The sequence below is a fragment of the Lygodium microphyllum genome, chromosome 18, assembly GCF_053477565.2.
Source record: "Lygodium microphyllum isolate KBCC chromosome 18, Lygodium_microphyllum_v1.1.10, whole genome shotgun sequence".
Lineage (NCBI taxonomy): Eukaryota > Viridiplantae > Streptophyta > Polypodiopsida > Schizaeales > Lygodiaceae > Lygodium > Lygodium microphyllum.
This window is the reverse complement of record NC_141152.1, coordinates 133,635,409-133,650,904: the sequence shown is the minus strand read 5'-3', so window position 1 is coordinate 133,650,904 and position 15,496 is coordinate 133,635,409.

The following is a 15,496-nucleotide window of genomic DNA, read 5'->3' as shown; positions in this document are numbered from 1 at the left end:
TTGTACTTTCAAAGTCTTCCCGTTGAAGAACATCATCAAGTGTCCCTCATCTTGAATTCAATAGTTAAATATTAACTTCTGGAATTCATTGATGTGAAGTCTCGCATATTCCTCTGCTAACCCATTAAAAATGGGTAGAGGAAACCCTAAGGCTTGCAAATCCATCGTTCCAATAAGAATTGCAATGGGTTGCGCCACCATGGTAACAACCCGATTTGCTAAAGGAGTTTGAACAATCGAAACTATCACTCCACTTGAAGTGGATGAACTGATTGAAAGGGGGGAAGTGTTGGGGATAAAGGCGCCTCCGCCTAGCTACCCATGTATTACTACATTGGCAGTACCCGCCACTACACACTGTAGGTGGCGGGCGCCTGTCATAGTCACTTATTCTTTATTCTTTTAGTGACAGTTTGAATAAAGGAAGGCCCGCCTACACATTGTGGTTGTTGGAGTTCCCACTTTTTAGTCTCTCCCTCTCTTGGCTCTTGCTCTCCATTTGCCATAGCTCTCACCGCCAAGCTTCTTCCTCCTGGGTTCCACTTCCCTTTCAACTGGTATCAAAGCAAAGGCATTGGAGCTTGCCCGACATTCTCTTTAGCTCGGATTTGAAGAGCTTCAACCCGAACTTCAATGGTAGCCATGGCACCTTCATTTGCAGGTATGTTTTGATCTCCCGCCTCCTCCCCGAGCTTTCGAACCTTCAACAGCTCCTTCTTGGGCTGCATTAGAGCCCCCTCGACCTTGCCAAGTGCCCTCGAGGGCTATAGAAGATCCCCCAACCCCCAGGAGTAGCCAGTGCAAAATGTGGCACATTTTTTGGGGGCTGGGCTGATCCCCTCCTGGCATTTCCAACTCCTTCCCCGGCTTCCCGGCATTGTTTGCAACCTTCCCGATCATCTTGGACTCCTCAGCATTGGATCTTGGCTCTCGGTGCCCGATTCGAATGCTAACCCCTTCAGCCCTTTGATGTATACACAGTCCCAGGACTGTCAAAATAGGGCAGCACTTGACATTTACTATTTAATGCTTCTTGGCATTTCTCGTTTGATGCCTATTGATGTCCGATGATGCTCGAATGTTATGGGATGCTATTCTATGCTTTGGGACTGATTTGGAGCAGATTTGAGCACCGTTTGAGCTTCATATAACAGTAAATTGCTTGTTGTATTATAGTGGGTTGAAGCTCATTTACTTGGTGTATGCATTGGTTCATAGATATGGGGTGCTTCCTGGAGGTTTGAATTATCATATCGATGTATCTGGAGGTTTTCAAATTCTTCTTCTTGGTTCCGGAATGCTTTTGAGCTTGTATTGAGCTCCAAATTTGGTTGGCATGCTTTGGACTTGTCTATACCTATTGTCACTACTTGGCATTTAGGCTTCTTGCCTTGGTCAGATATGGATGCCACTTGGTTTGCCCATGCTTGACAATTACTTGGAGCTTCATCTTCAGATGTATTTCAGCATTTTGGATATACTGGGCATTACATTTAGTTGTCAGTTACATGTTCTTTGAATGCTTTCGAGCTTATGCTTTACAGGTCTAAGATAGCTTGGGATTTATGCTCCGAATGTACCCTACTGGGATTTGGGATGTTTGATGCTATGTATTCGATGTATTAGAGTGTTGCTTGCTCTCTTTGCATCTGACTTTCACTTCCAGTGGGAGCCTCCTGGTATATTCAGATGTACACAGAGTCTTATTTACAGATGAGCTTGAGCTTGTGGGACAGTTACATGCATTTTCTCTCTTGAGAGCTTTATGTCTGCAGTTTGTCTGTAGTGTGGGCTGATTTGATACGCCTGTTGGGACAGGCACCTATCTCTGTCACAGGTTTGTCAGTTTTGTATGCATCTTGGATGCTTGCTCTATCAGTCATGCTTGTGTTTGATCTCTTCTCTTACCCTGAGACCCATTACATGCATGACTTCTAGACCTATGAGATGTCTCTTGCTTGACATGTTATTGATTTGACAGTTCTTGGTACCTTCTTGCCCCTGGAAACTCACTGTTGGATGTATCTTGTTACATGGCAGTTGTAGTGACATATGTATCAGTGATTGCTTCATTTTGCAACAATTTTACATATTGTTGTTATTTATTACAACAAGCTGAAATATGCAGATTTTGAGCACTTCTATGAGGGTAATGCCTACTATTTGGTGTTATCTTGGTCATATTTGGTGGACATGTGCTTCTCTTGGTGAAATACACCCTTTTCAGCCAGTTTTAGTAGTGGTTTTAGTGCATTTTATGCTAATTACAACAACCTGCAATTTTTCTTTTTTGCTTTGATTTGGGACAATATGGCTTGTCATTTGAAAGATACATCTCTCTTTAACATTGCCAAGTTTGATGGTACCAACTATGGGTATTGGAAATCCCAAATATGGCAGATTTTAGTGCAGAAGTTGCAGATTAAACCCTTGCATTTCAAGGGTGTTAAACCTGAGGATATGGATGATGATGTTTGGATGGAAGTTGATGAGCTATGCAAGTTTACCATTATTTTGTCACTCTCCGAAGAGGTTCATCATAATGTTGTTGAAGATGAAAATTAGAGTGCATGGGATTTATGGGAGAAGATTCAGGAGCTCTATGCGCAGCAGAGTTCTGCGTCACAGATTTATTGGCTGAAGTAGTTAATGGACCTTTGCATGAAGGAAGGGAGCTCCCTTTCATCTCATTTCAGTCAGTTTTGTGCTATCATGAAGAGTCTGTAGTCACAGGGTATTGAGTTCAAAGACAACTTGCACCCGTTGTTTCTGCTTAGCACCTTGCCTGAATCATGGGATGTCTTCTGTACTGCCATATGCACGAACAAGCTTGATGGGCTGAAAATCAAAGATGTTGAGATTGCTTTATTGACTGAGGAAATCAACAGGAGAAACAATGATGCTTCCCGCTCTTCACATGCATTGACCATTAGAGGTGGCAGACATGGCAAGCATGATAATGATCATAAGGGCAGGGACTCTCAGAAGTCCAGGTCCAAGTCATGTGATCGCAGCAAGTCCCGTGGACGGAAGTCTGATCTTACAAGTCATTATTGTGGGAAAGCAGGACATATTTGGCCGCAGTGCCATAAAATGTGTGATGATAAGCGCAAGGAAAAGGGAAAAGAAAAAGTTCAGGAAAAGTCCTCTGAGCGCAGTATTGTACCTGTAAAGTCCAGTGTGAAGATAGAAGAGGTTAATGTCATGCAAGCCACTGATTCCGATGATGATTACATACTTGCAGCTTATTCATGGGATGCCTTATAGCCTTTTGAGATACATTCTATGTATGCGCAGTGCTGGCTCATGGATTCAGGTGCATCCTTTCATGTGACACCCTGTCAAGATTGGTTTCATACCTATCGTACCATGTCTGGTTCTGTGCGTCTTGGTGATAACAAGTCTCTTGACATTGTGGGCATTGGAGATGTTAGGCTGCAGTTTCCTTTTGGTAGCTTTTTTGTTTTGCATGATGTACGCCATGTACTTGCATTGACTCGCAACCTTATGTTAGTTGGACAGCTTGATGGTGCAGGGTATTTTGTGTCTTTTCGAGACTCTGCATGGAAGATTACTCGTGGCAATCTTGTACTTGTAAGAGGTGCCAAGTCTAGCAACCTCTATCCCTTACTTGTATCTCGAGCTACATTGTATCATGTTTTGTCTGTGGGTTCTATTCCCCATGTATCCCTTTGGCATGCTCATTTGGGGCATATGTCTCTTAAAGGAATGAAAATGCTCCGTGCTTTGCAGTATATTTTGCATTTTGACTCATCGCATTTTGATTTTTGTGATCATTGTTTGTATGGTAGGCAGACTAGAAATACTCATAAAAAGTCTGGTAAGAAACGCATGAGTGAGCCCTTAGCTCTTGTGCACTCATATGTATGTAGGCCCATGCCCTGTCAGTCACTTGGTGGGGCAAAGTACTTTGTTACTTTCATAGATGATTACTCATGTAAGGTTTGGGTTTATCCCATAAAGAAGAAATCTCATGTCTTAGACACATTTCAATGTTGGATTGCATTGGCAAAGAACCAGTCTGGGAAAAGGCTAAAATACCTAAGGTCAGATAATGGGGTTGAGTATGTATCACATGCTTTTGAGCAGTTTTGTGATGATCGGGGTACCCTTACACCCCTCCCCAAAATGGTATGGCCTAATGCATGAATAGGACCATTCAGGAAAGGGTCTGTAGCATGCTTAGCCAGGTTGGCTTACCGCAGCACTTTTGGGTTGAGGTAGTTTCTACTGCAATGCATCTCATTAGCAGGTCACCTTGCACAGGCATTAACTTTTAGGTTGCATTGGGCATGCAAGCCCCCCTCTTATGATCATTTGCATGTCTTTGGATGTGAGGCATTCTGCCATGTGCTCAAGGACAAATCCAATAAGCTGGATCCTAAAAGTGTCAAATGCATTTTCATTGGCTATGGAGATGCAAGAGAGATGGCTTACCGTCTATGGGATCCGCAGGCGCAGAAAGTGATCCGCAGCCATGAGATCATCTTTCATGAGGACAAAATGCATATGCAACCTGAGAAAGTGGTTGAGGTATGCAGAGTTATCTTTCAGGAGGAGCCACTTGCTCCTATTCAGCCCACACCACAGTGCTAAACAGCGTGCAGCATCACCTGATACCCATGGTCCAAATGCTAGACAAGCTAATGTGAGACAGGATATCGGTCAGGCAACAGAGCCTGGATTGAGGCATTCTACTAGAGATAGAGGACCTCCTAACCATTTTGCACCCTCTATAGATTATGTACTGGTTATAGATGCAGGAGAGCCTCTTACTTATGATCAGGCTATGTACACGGGTGATTGTCACTCTTGGGAGAGGGCTATGTAGTCTAAGCTTCACTCATTGCATAAGAATCAGAATATATTGGATGAATCCTTCGCAACCGAAGTTCAAACGATGCCTTGTTCTTGGGAAACATTTGAATTCGCATTTGCAAAAGCCGCTACCTTCGTTGCTAAATTGCTCAGCAGTGACGATGCCTCATCACGTTGTATGATCATCGAGCCACTTCTACCATCACTGACCAAGAAGTTGCAGAGCTGTCAAGACTTGCCGAGACGGAATCCCAGTTCTTAAGGTATTGGTACGCTCTTAGATTGCAATGGGAAGTTGAAGGATGCCGAATAATGACCAACGTTGAGCAGCGCCGCACTATCAAAACCGCAGAGTACGACCCCACATACATCGCGCCAACCTCATATCAAGTGTTAACCACTCTACGGGGTCGTCCTATAGAAGAACACATCAAAGGATACCCCTACCTTGACCGCTTTTCAGCTAAATCAGCTGCTAGTGAGAGAAAGGATTTCCTCTCGTAAGAGGGCCTAAAGCCTGCAGGTGGTTGGGATTTGGTAGGACTTGAGCCTTTGGCGATGAAAAGTTGTGGTGATGAGTGTTCTTGAGCTTGCGATTGGGTCGCTGGGACGAAGGCTGGGTTAGCAACAGCCTCGAGTGACAACCTACTGCTTTCAGGATGGATTTGGAAAGTCGAATCGACTCTAGCGGGTGATGACTCTTGTAACGGTCGTTATCGCTTGGGTCGATAGGCTTGGGCGACTCTCTTGGGTTCACACGTGGATGAACTTGATGGTTGCAGATCAGGGAAGCTCTGTGACTTGTGGTTTTGAGGTTCTACAGTTTTTGGGATGATCAAGCTTGAGGTTGGCGTACGAGTGGTGCCTCTGGCTGTGTGGGCCTTAGGTATCCATAGCCAAGGATTGCCCTCATAGTCGCCTTGTGCGTGCAAGAGGGCCTTGGGGACCCATCTTTGACTGATTACACGTCTATTCCTATAACTGCATTTGGGCCTCCTAGGTTTAGAGTTTCTAGTCTTATGAGGGTAGGAGCGTTGACTCCTAGGCGGTTGTTGCGGCTATTTAGGCATCCATTGAAGGCGAGGCTGTGGGGCCTTAGCTTTGGCTGCTATGGGTTGCAGTCTATGAAACTCGGGGAGTGGCGGCCGCGCACTACCCCCCTCCTTAGACCTGACTACATATGTTTCTATCGGTGGCTTTGTGGCTCGGGATGAGGTTGCGCAGCCCTTGCTGAAAGCTGTAACAATGCGAACATTGCCTATTGCAAGGTGGATGTGCTGCGACGTGTAGTCAACATTGCAATGGGTCTGCCTTTTGAAGGTTCGCCCCAGTAGTGACTCTGTGCCTCCATTTTTAGCATTTGGCAACACGTAAAAAATCATTGGAACAGTCTCAGACTCGATAGAAACGGCTGCTTTGCACTTGCCGAGTAGTGCATAGGAATGGACCCCATATGGGCTTAATTTGGCAGTGGTGGGTTGAAGTTGTGGTTTGCCAAGTTGAGTCCAATGATCGTGGGTTAAGACATTGAAGTCTGCTCCCTCGTCAATCAAGGCATTGAAAGCACATGTTTGTTTTGCCATGACCGTGATACGGAGGTATGCAGGTTCTACGTCTTCCTCATCCTCATCGTCAATTTCAGTGATTGTGGCTATTCGTACTTTGACAAGCGATTCTAACATCGGTGGCTCATGCAAAGGATGCGTAGGAGGGTAGTACTTCTTGACACGACTGCCATTGAAGAAGCCTATTCCTTCACCGTTTAGGGTCTCATGTTCGACATTGCCTGTTTGGCTGATCGCACGAACTTTGAAGGGTCCAAGACCTCTAAATTTCATTTTTTTCTTATGCCCCTTAACTGAGTAGAGGAGCACTAAGTCACCCTGTTCGAACTCGCGATGCTTGACATGTTGGTCAAACCAGCTCTTGTGTTGGGCTTTCTCACAGATCAGCGCATGGGTGGCTAGAAGACGAGTCTCCGAGAGGCGTTTGAGTTCAACTAGGCATTGTGTCCATGCCTCCTTCCCTTCCCATCATTCTTGAAGCGCTATTCTCAGGCTAGAAACGAAGAATTCTAATGGTAGAATCGCTTATGTTCCATATGTCAGCCTAAAGGGGGTTTGACCGACAGCCGTTTTATAAGCTGTGCGGTAAGCCCACAAGGCTGCCATTAGCTTGTTGTCCCAGTCGCTGCATGAAGCAGAGACAACCTTGGTTAGGACATTGACAAGAATCTTATTCGTTGATTCGGCCTGGCCATTTGCCTGAGGGTAGTAGGCGAGGATTTGTGATGGATGCTGAGGAAGGTGGATAGGAGATGCGTGATCACTTCATTGATGAAATGCGTGCCTTGGTCACTGACCAGTTCGATGGGGCAGCCGAATCGTGAAATCACTTGCTCCCATAAGAACTTAGCCGTCGTTCTAGCGTCGTTTTTTTGTGTTGCTTGCGCTTCTGTCCATTTAGTGAGATAATCCATGGCGATAATGATGTACTTGGCCTACGAATACTGTGCCGCAGGACTGATGGGTCCAATGAAATCAATTCCCCATTTTTCAAAGGGTTGTCGAGAGCAATAACTGGGGTTAATTCCATTTATTTTTTGTGAATTGGGACCTTTGTTGGCACTCGTCACAGTGCTTGACGAATTGTGCTGCGTCATGGAAAAGCGTGGGCCACCACAGTTGAGACTGCAACACCTTTTGTGCTGTTGTGTCTCCGCTAAAGTGCCCTCCGACAATGCCGTCATGTGCTTCTGAGAGCACATCGTGCATCTCATATTCGCATACGCATCTGCGCAACAATCCGTCTTGCCCCAGCCTATAGAGTTGGCCTACAATTAGCTGATAGGGCTGGATATTAAGGATTAATTGCCTAAGTCGGTCTTTTTCTATCGATCGGTCAAGCAGTCCGTGCTCAAGCACCTGGACTACGTCATCTGCCCAATATGGCGTTAGATTAGCCTTAAATAGATCTCTCTCGCTGGACAGGTTAAACAGATGGGCGTCGGGTAATTCATCAACAACACCTTGTCCAGTGGCTTCTATGGTGGGAATGCGTGACATGTGATCAGCCATGTAATGTTGTTTTCCCTTCTGTACCACCACGGAGAAGTCGAACTCTAAAAGCAGAAGGAGCCATCGAGCTATGCGTCCTATACCGCAAGGTTTGTTTACTAGATAGAGCAAGGCTTAATGGTCCACGAAGAAGGTAAAGGGTGTGGCCAAAAGATAATGCCAGAATTTCTTCACAGCGAATACCATGGCTAATCCCTCTCTTTCCATTTTCGAGTAGTTCATTTTCTTCTCAGTGAGTTGTCTGCTAGCAAAGCTCACTGGATAGTCTAAATTGTGTTTCTAGGTTGGCACAACACTGCCCCCACGGCAAACTTAGAAGCATCGATATGCACGTGGAAGGTAATGGTCCAATCTGGGGCTCGTAGGATTGGTGTTGTGGTTAGAGCCTTCTTCAACTCTTCGTATGCCCGTTGGCATGCTTTGGTCCATTCGAAGACAATAAGCAGCTTGTAAAGGGTCTGGCAATCAACGCATAATTCAATACAGACTGCCGATAGTATCCAGTATGGCCTAAGAAGCATTGAACTCCCTTGTGGTTGTTTGGGGATGGAAGGTCAACAATGACCCTGACCTTCGAGAAGTCAATGGCAATACCGTTCTTCGACACCGCATGCCCTAGGATGCATCCATGCTTCACCCAAAATTGGCACTTTAAGGGGTTCAAGGAGAGATGATATAAGTGACACCGCTCGAAGACTGCTCGGAGTTTGTCTAGGTGTTCGATCCAAGTCGAGTGGACACAGAGGTCGTCGATAAAGACTTCTAACTCCTTGCGAAGCATGTCCTTAAAGATGGTGCACATGAGGCATTGGAAAGTGGCATGACTATGTAAGCAAAGACGTCCCACTCAGTGGTGAAGGCAGTCCGCAGGATGCACTTGCACCTGGTTGTACCCTGAGAAGCCATCCAGAAAACTGTAGGCTTCCTTGCCTACCACTCTCTCAAGCATGTGCTCGGTGTATAGCAACAAATAGTTGTCCCTCTTAGTAGCAGCGTTCACCTTCTTTTAATTAACGCACACTCGGATTTTTCCATTCTTCTTCATCACGATGACTATGGGCGATACCCAGTCTGTGTGCTCAATTTCGTAGATGAATCCCACTCTCATCAACTTATCAATCTATTCCTTAACAGCATGAGCGTGTTTCGGATTCATAAGGTACGGTCGTTGCTTGACTGGCCTTGCGTCTGATGTCATGGGTATGTTGTGAGTCACGACACTCAGATCTACCCCCTTCAGCTCTTCTAAGGACTAGGTGAACACGTCTACGTACTCTCGCAAGAGAGCGACAAGACTTGTTTCTTCTTCATCAGTCAAGTCATCGACAATGAAGACTGGTCGGGGTATTTCCCCTTCCTGGGCTAGGTCCACCTCTTTGTCCTTGGCTGGTCCCTCAATTGGTTTGCTCGTCTGCGCTTGAGTTTGGCACCTAACAGAACTACCATCCTATCCCCTTTTTTAATTTCATAAATTGTTTAGGGAGGTCCTACGGTTTTCATTGTTCTATCGTTCATGTATCTTTGGGCTATTTTGCCTTTTCCTGCCTTGATCGTCTGCACCTCAAGTGGATGGGTAGGTCCCCCTTGGTGCGTCTAGTTGTGGGCGGCCTAGGGATTTCTGGATCACTATCCAAACTAACCTCTGATTCAGAGTCAAACCCTCCGTCTTCGCTAGAAGAGGTGGTCTCCCCTGGTGGGCACAGTTCAGATGGTGATTCAGTCCTAAGCATTGATGTCATTCTTGGCTGGGCTAGGCCTGCTTGCTCAAGGTCTATGGCTCCTACGTGTTCCAACCAAGCGCGACCACATTCCACACGCATGACTCCTCGCTCCATCCTGAAGATACTCTTTTTCTACGGCTTGGAGTCTTCGCATATCTACTCTATTTATTGTCCTTCAGTGTCATATTCCAAGATATCTACTTTACCCTCACTTTCATCACTGAATGATTGGCAATCTTTGTATTCGTTGTTAGAATTCTCTTCATCAGACTGCTCGTCGTCTCCTAGGGCTTGGTATATCTCTGGTCGTTGGTCAGGAACCAGGGCCCAATCAGACATGAGGTTTAAGTCATGCACTCTGGTCCATTGCCACTTGGATTCATCTAAGAGATCCTGGAGTGGTTTGAAATTTGCAGCTGGAATGCCAGCTAGCTTGTCCGTTAGATATTCCAGTATCTCCTAGAGTTTCCTTTTGTTGGTTGGGACTTGGAAGTTGACCAGCTTCGGTTTCCCACGAAGGCTTCTTGCCATCGTGCAAACTGGTACGAAGGGTGTGTCGTTAGCCTTGCCTATTGTTTTGATGGCTTGCTCATACGCCTCGTGATCAGAGAACGGTAGGTCAATTGTAGCAAGGACATGCATCCAATCCCGCTTGTCCTCTGGGCATGGGATATACTTGGTCAAGGGCCCATAGGACTTTTTGACCTGAGCATTACCCTTGAGCATAGCAGAGATGGCATCTAAGTTGACTAGTGAGGTCTTCCAGGTGTCCATCTCTACTCTCACGGTGTCCGTCCTATTGCCAAGGAAGATCAAGCCGTTACCCCAATCTTCGATGACTCTAGCATTGCGCATCCAGGGTCGGCCTAATAGGATGTCATAGTCCACTCCCTTCATGACTATAAAGTCAATGGAGAACTGGACACCTGCGATCTTCACTGGCCAATTCTTAAGCACCTCAAATGGCTTGACTCTCATATCGTTTGCTAGTGTGACATTAAACCTAGCAGTCTCAACAGGTGGGTTTCCCCAAGTCTGAAGCACTGCATGGCTAAGCACACTAACCCCAGCCCCCTGAAAGGTGAGAAGGATCGAAGCTTGCACGCGAGCTATGGCGGGAGAGCAAGAGCAAGAAAGAGAGAGACAAGAAATGGGAACTCCAACAGTCACAATGTGTGACCGGGCCTTCCTTTATTTAAACTGTCACTAAAAGAATAAAGAATAAAGTGACGTGACGGGCGCCCGCCACCTGCAGTGTGCAGTGGCGGGTACTGTCAGTGTAGTAATACACGGGGCGGCACGGCGGAGGCGCCTTTACCCCCAACAACCTCCCACTTAAAGGCGAATCTGCCCTAGTGAGAGAGAAAAGAAAAAGAAAAGACAGTACAAATGTACATAGGTACAAGGGATGAGGAAAGGTGACATCTCATCCAACGCCCATCAACCTCCTGAGGAAGGCAAAGCGCTCAGTAGTGAGGCTCTTCGTGAGCAAATCTGCAGGATTCTCGTCAGTGGAGATCTTGACAAGGTCAACAGACCTGTCCTCCACGACACCACGTATGAAGTGATACCTCACCTCAATGTGTTTCGTCTTCGCATGGAAGACCGGATTCTTAGCCAACTGAATGGCACTCATAGAATCCGAATGCAGTGTAGGTGTAGCATCTATCCCAAGGCCAGCAACTAGACGGCCTAACCATATGGCCTCCTTGCAAGCCTCAGTGGCTGCAACATACTCGGCCTCAGTGGTAGACAAAGCCGTACACTTCTGAACCCTGGACATCCAAGAGATAGCCCCTCCAGCATAGGTGAATACATAGCCAGAAGTGGACTTCCTACTATCTGCATGTCCTGCATAATCGGAGTCAGTGTACCCCACGACCCCTGTATCCTGGCTGCCATAGCAAATACACATATCTGCTGTGCCCTTCAGGTACCTCATGATACCCTTCACGGCATCCCAATGTCTGCTGCCAGGTGTAGCCATATAGCGTGCCACAACACCAACTGCATGTGCAATATCTGGACGAGTGGCTATCATGGCATACATCAAACTGCCCACGGCTGATGCATAAGGGATCTTGGCCATCTCGGCCCTCTGCTCATCTGTCTGCAGACAATCGGCCTGTGATACCTTCACATAAGAAGGTAATGGACAGCCAATAGGCTTTACGTCCTGCATGAGGAAGCGCTCAAGGACTTTATGAATGTACTCCCGCTGTGAGAGATACAAAAGTCCCTGATGCCTATCGCGCTTAATGCGCATCCCAAGTATATGTGAGGCCTGTCCCAAATCCTTCATCTCAAAGCTCTTCTTCAGCTGAGATTTAAGAGCATCTAGCTCATCATGAGCTTTCCCTACTATCAGCATATCATCAACATAGAGTACCAAGATAAGCAAACTGCCATCACGGGCTTTCTTCGTGTAAAGACACGGATCCATAGCACTCCTGCTGTAGCCCTGTGACTGCATAAAGGCATCAAACTTATGATACCATTCCCTAGGTGCCTGCTTCAAGCCATACAAGCTCTTCTTCAACTTGCACACTAGGTGCTCCCTGCCAGGTTCTGCAAAGCCATTAGGCTGATCCATATAGATCTCATCATGCAAGTCCCCATGTAGAAAAGCCATCTTGACATCCATCTGATATAGATCTAAGTCAAGCTGTGCAACCAAAGCCAAGACTAAGCGCAGGGTGGTCATCTTAACCACAGGAGAGAAGACCTCATCAAAGTCCACACCATGTTCCTGCTTAAAACCCTTTGCTACCAATCTAGCCTTGTATGCCGGCTTGGGGTGTCCAGGGGTACTTTTCAGCTTGTACACCCACTTGCATGGCAAAGCCTTCTTGCCCTTAGGCAAGGCAACCAAATCCCAAGTCTCATTCTTATGCAGGGAGTCTATCTCAGACTGCATAGCCCTCTCCCAGGAGTGACTGTCACCCCTGCGCATAGCCTCATCATAAGTGAAAGGCTCTCCTGCATCTGTAACCAAAACATAATGCATAGAGGGCTGAAATCTGTCAGGTGGACGTCTATCTCTAGCAGACCGTCTCACCGCAGGCTCTGCTGCCTGTCTAACTACCTGTCCAACATCCTGGCCCTGTGGAGGAACTGCTGCAGGCTGTACTACTGGCTGTGCTGGAGCTTTAGGCTCCTCCTGAAAGATCACTCTACGGATCTCAATCACCTTCTCAGGCTGCCTGTGCATCTTGTCTTCATGGAAGACGACATCATGGCTGCGTACTATTTTCCGCGCCTGCGGATCCCATAGGCGATAGCCCATCTCTCCTGACTCACCATAGCCAAGGAATATGCATTTAATGCTCTTTGGATCCAATTTACTCCTCTTGTCCTTGGGCACATGGCAGAATGCCTCACATCCAAAGACACGGAGATGTGCATAAGAGGGTGGCTTACCAGCCCAAACTTCCTCTGCAACCTGGAAATCCAATCCACTGGAAGGCGATCGGTTTATGACATGCACTGACGTACTAACTGCCTCAGCCCAAAAACTCGGGGGTAGGCCTGCATGGCTAAGCATAGAGCGCACACGCTCCTGAATAGTCCTGTTCATGCGCTCAGCCAAACCATTCTGGGGTGGGGTGTAAGGGGCGGTCAACTGACGCTTAATACCCCTGTCATCACAAAACTGCTCAAAAGCATGCGAGACATATTCTCCCCCATTATCTGTCCTAAGGCATTTCAGCCTATACCCAGTCTGGTTCTCAACAAGAGCAAGCCATCTCTGAAAAACTGCCAAGACATCGGACTTCTGCTTTATGGGATAAGCCCACACTTTCCTAGAAAAATCATCAATGAAGGTAACGAAGTACTTCGCGCCACCCATAGACATGCAAGGCATAGGCCCACAAACATCGGAATGCACCAATGCCAAGGGCTCACTCATGCGTGGCCTACCCGATTTCTTATGCGTAGACCTATTCTGCTTACCATAAAGACAATGATCACACGAGTCAAAACATGCATAATCCAAAGGCGGAAGATACTGCAAACCAGATAACATTTTCATTCCTTTCAAAGACATATACCCCAAACGGGCATGCCAAAGTGATACATGTGGGATAGAGCCCACTGCCAAAACATGGTCTACAGAAGACCCAGATACAACAAGAGGATAGAGGTTGCCAGCCTTGGCGCCTCTAGCAAGCACAAGTCTGCCTTTGGTAATCTTCCAGGTAGAATCCCCAAAACAGACATGAAATCCTGCATCATCCAACTGTCCTGCAGACATAAGACTACGCGTAAGCGCAGGTACATGACGTACATCCCTGAGCAAAAAGGAACTGCCAGTGGAAAACTGCAACTGAATATCTCCACAGCCCACAATATCAAGAGACCTGTCATCTCCAAGTTTGACTGATCCAGATACAGTACGGTAAGAGTGAAACCACTCACGGTAAGGCGTCACATGGAAGGACGCACCTGAATCCAATAACCAGCACTGTGCATACATACTAGGTGTCTCAGTCAAGTGTGAAGCATCAGAAGAACTAGCTGCAAGTATAAACTCATCACCACCATCGGACTCTTCAGTCTGCGTGACATTAATTTCCTCAATCTTGACATTGGACTTCGCAGGTACTATGCTGTGATCAGAGGACTTCTCCTGCACTTTATCTTTCCCCTTATCCTTGCGCTTCTCATTGCGCAACTCATGACACTGTGGTCTAATATGGCCCTTTTTCCCACAATGATGACAAGTGACATTTGCATTGCGTCCACGCGACTTACTACGCGACTTGCCACCACGAGATTTAGACCGACCCTTCTGCGAGTCACGGCCTCGGCCATTACCACGGTCATACCTGTCATTCCTGCCTCTAACTGTCAAAGCATGACTACCACGAGAGGCATCCAAGTTTTTGCGATTCACCTCTTCCTGAAGAAGAGCACTCTCAACATCTGCCAATTTTAGAGTAGCACTAGAGGCACAAAGAGCAGTGCGGAATACATCCCATGACTCATTCAGAGTTCCAAGCAAGAAAAGAGGAGTTACTTCCTCTCCAAAGGTGATATCCTGCGAAGTCAGGTTCTTCAGTATAGCATGGAACTGGCTCAAGTGAGCAGACATAGTCGCATTATCCTTCATGCGCAGATCCATAAGCTGCTTCAACCAGTACATCTGACTCGCCGGACTTTTCTTATCATAAAGATTCTTGATCTTATTCCATAGATCCCATGCACTCTGTGCTTCCTCAAATACATTATAATGTACCTGTTCAGTGAGAGACAATACAATCGTGGACTTGCATAGCTCATCAAGTTCAAGCCAGTCGTCAATGTCCATAGTTTCAGGCTGCTCCCCACTCAACCGAAGTGGCTTAATCTGAGATTTCTGCACCAAAACCTGCCATATTTGACTCTTCCAGTAAGAGTAGTTGGTACCATCCAACTTTGTAATGTTAAAGATGGCACTATCATGCGAAGATGACGCCATTATGCAGGCTGGAAATGCCCAAACAGTCCAACACTGCTTGCTGTTTTACTGCAGAAACTGCCCAAAAATGACCAAAACGGGGTCCAAAGGGCGAGCAAAGTGTGCCAAAAGTGGCTGCCCACTTAGTACTAGGTGCGGTACACCAAATCAGGATATTTCAGCATGAAAAGTACACCTCAGTCCACCAATAACTGCTTGCTGTAATAAATTGCAGGTATGCAGTCTAGAGAGCAAACTGTCCCAAAATAGGATCCAATGTCAAGCAAACAATGCTAGGTCCAAAGCCGGCATGAAATGGACATAAGCAAGGCCAATGATAGTGAAAAGAACATGAGCTCAACACCAAGCATGTCAAAATAACATCTGCCAGTGAAAGGCACACCCCCAGACACTCTAGG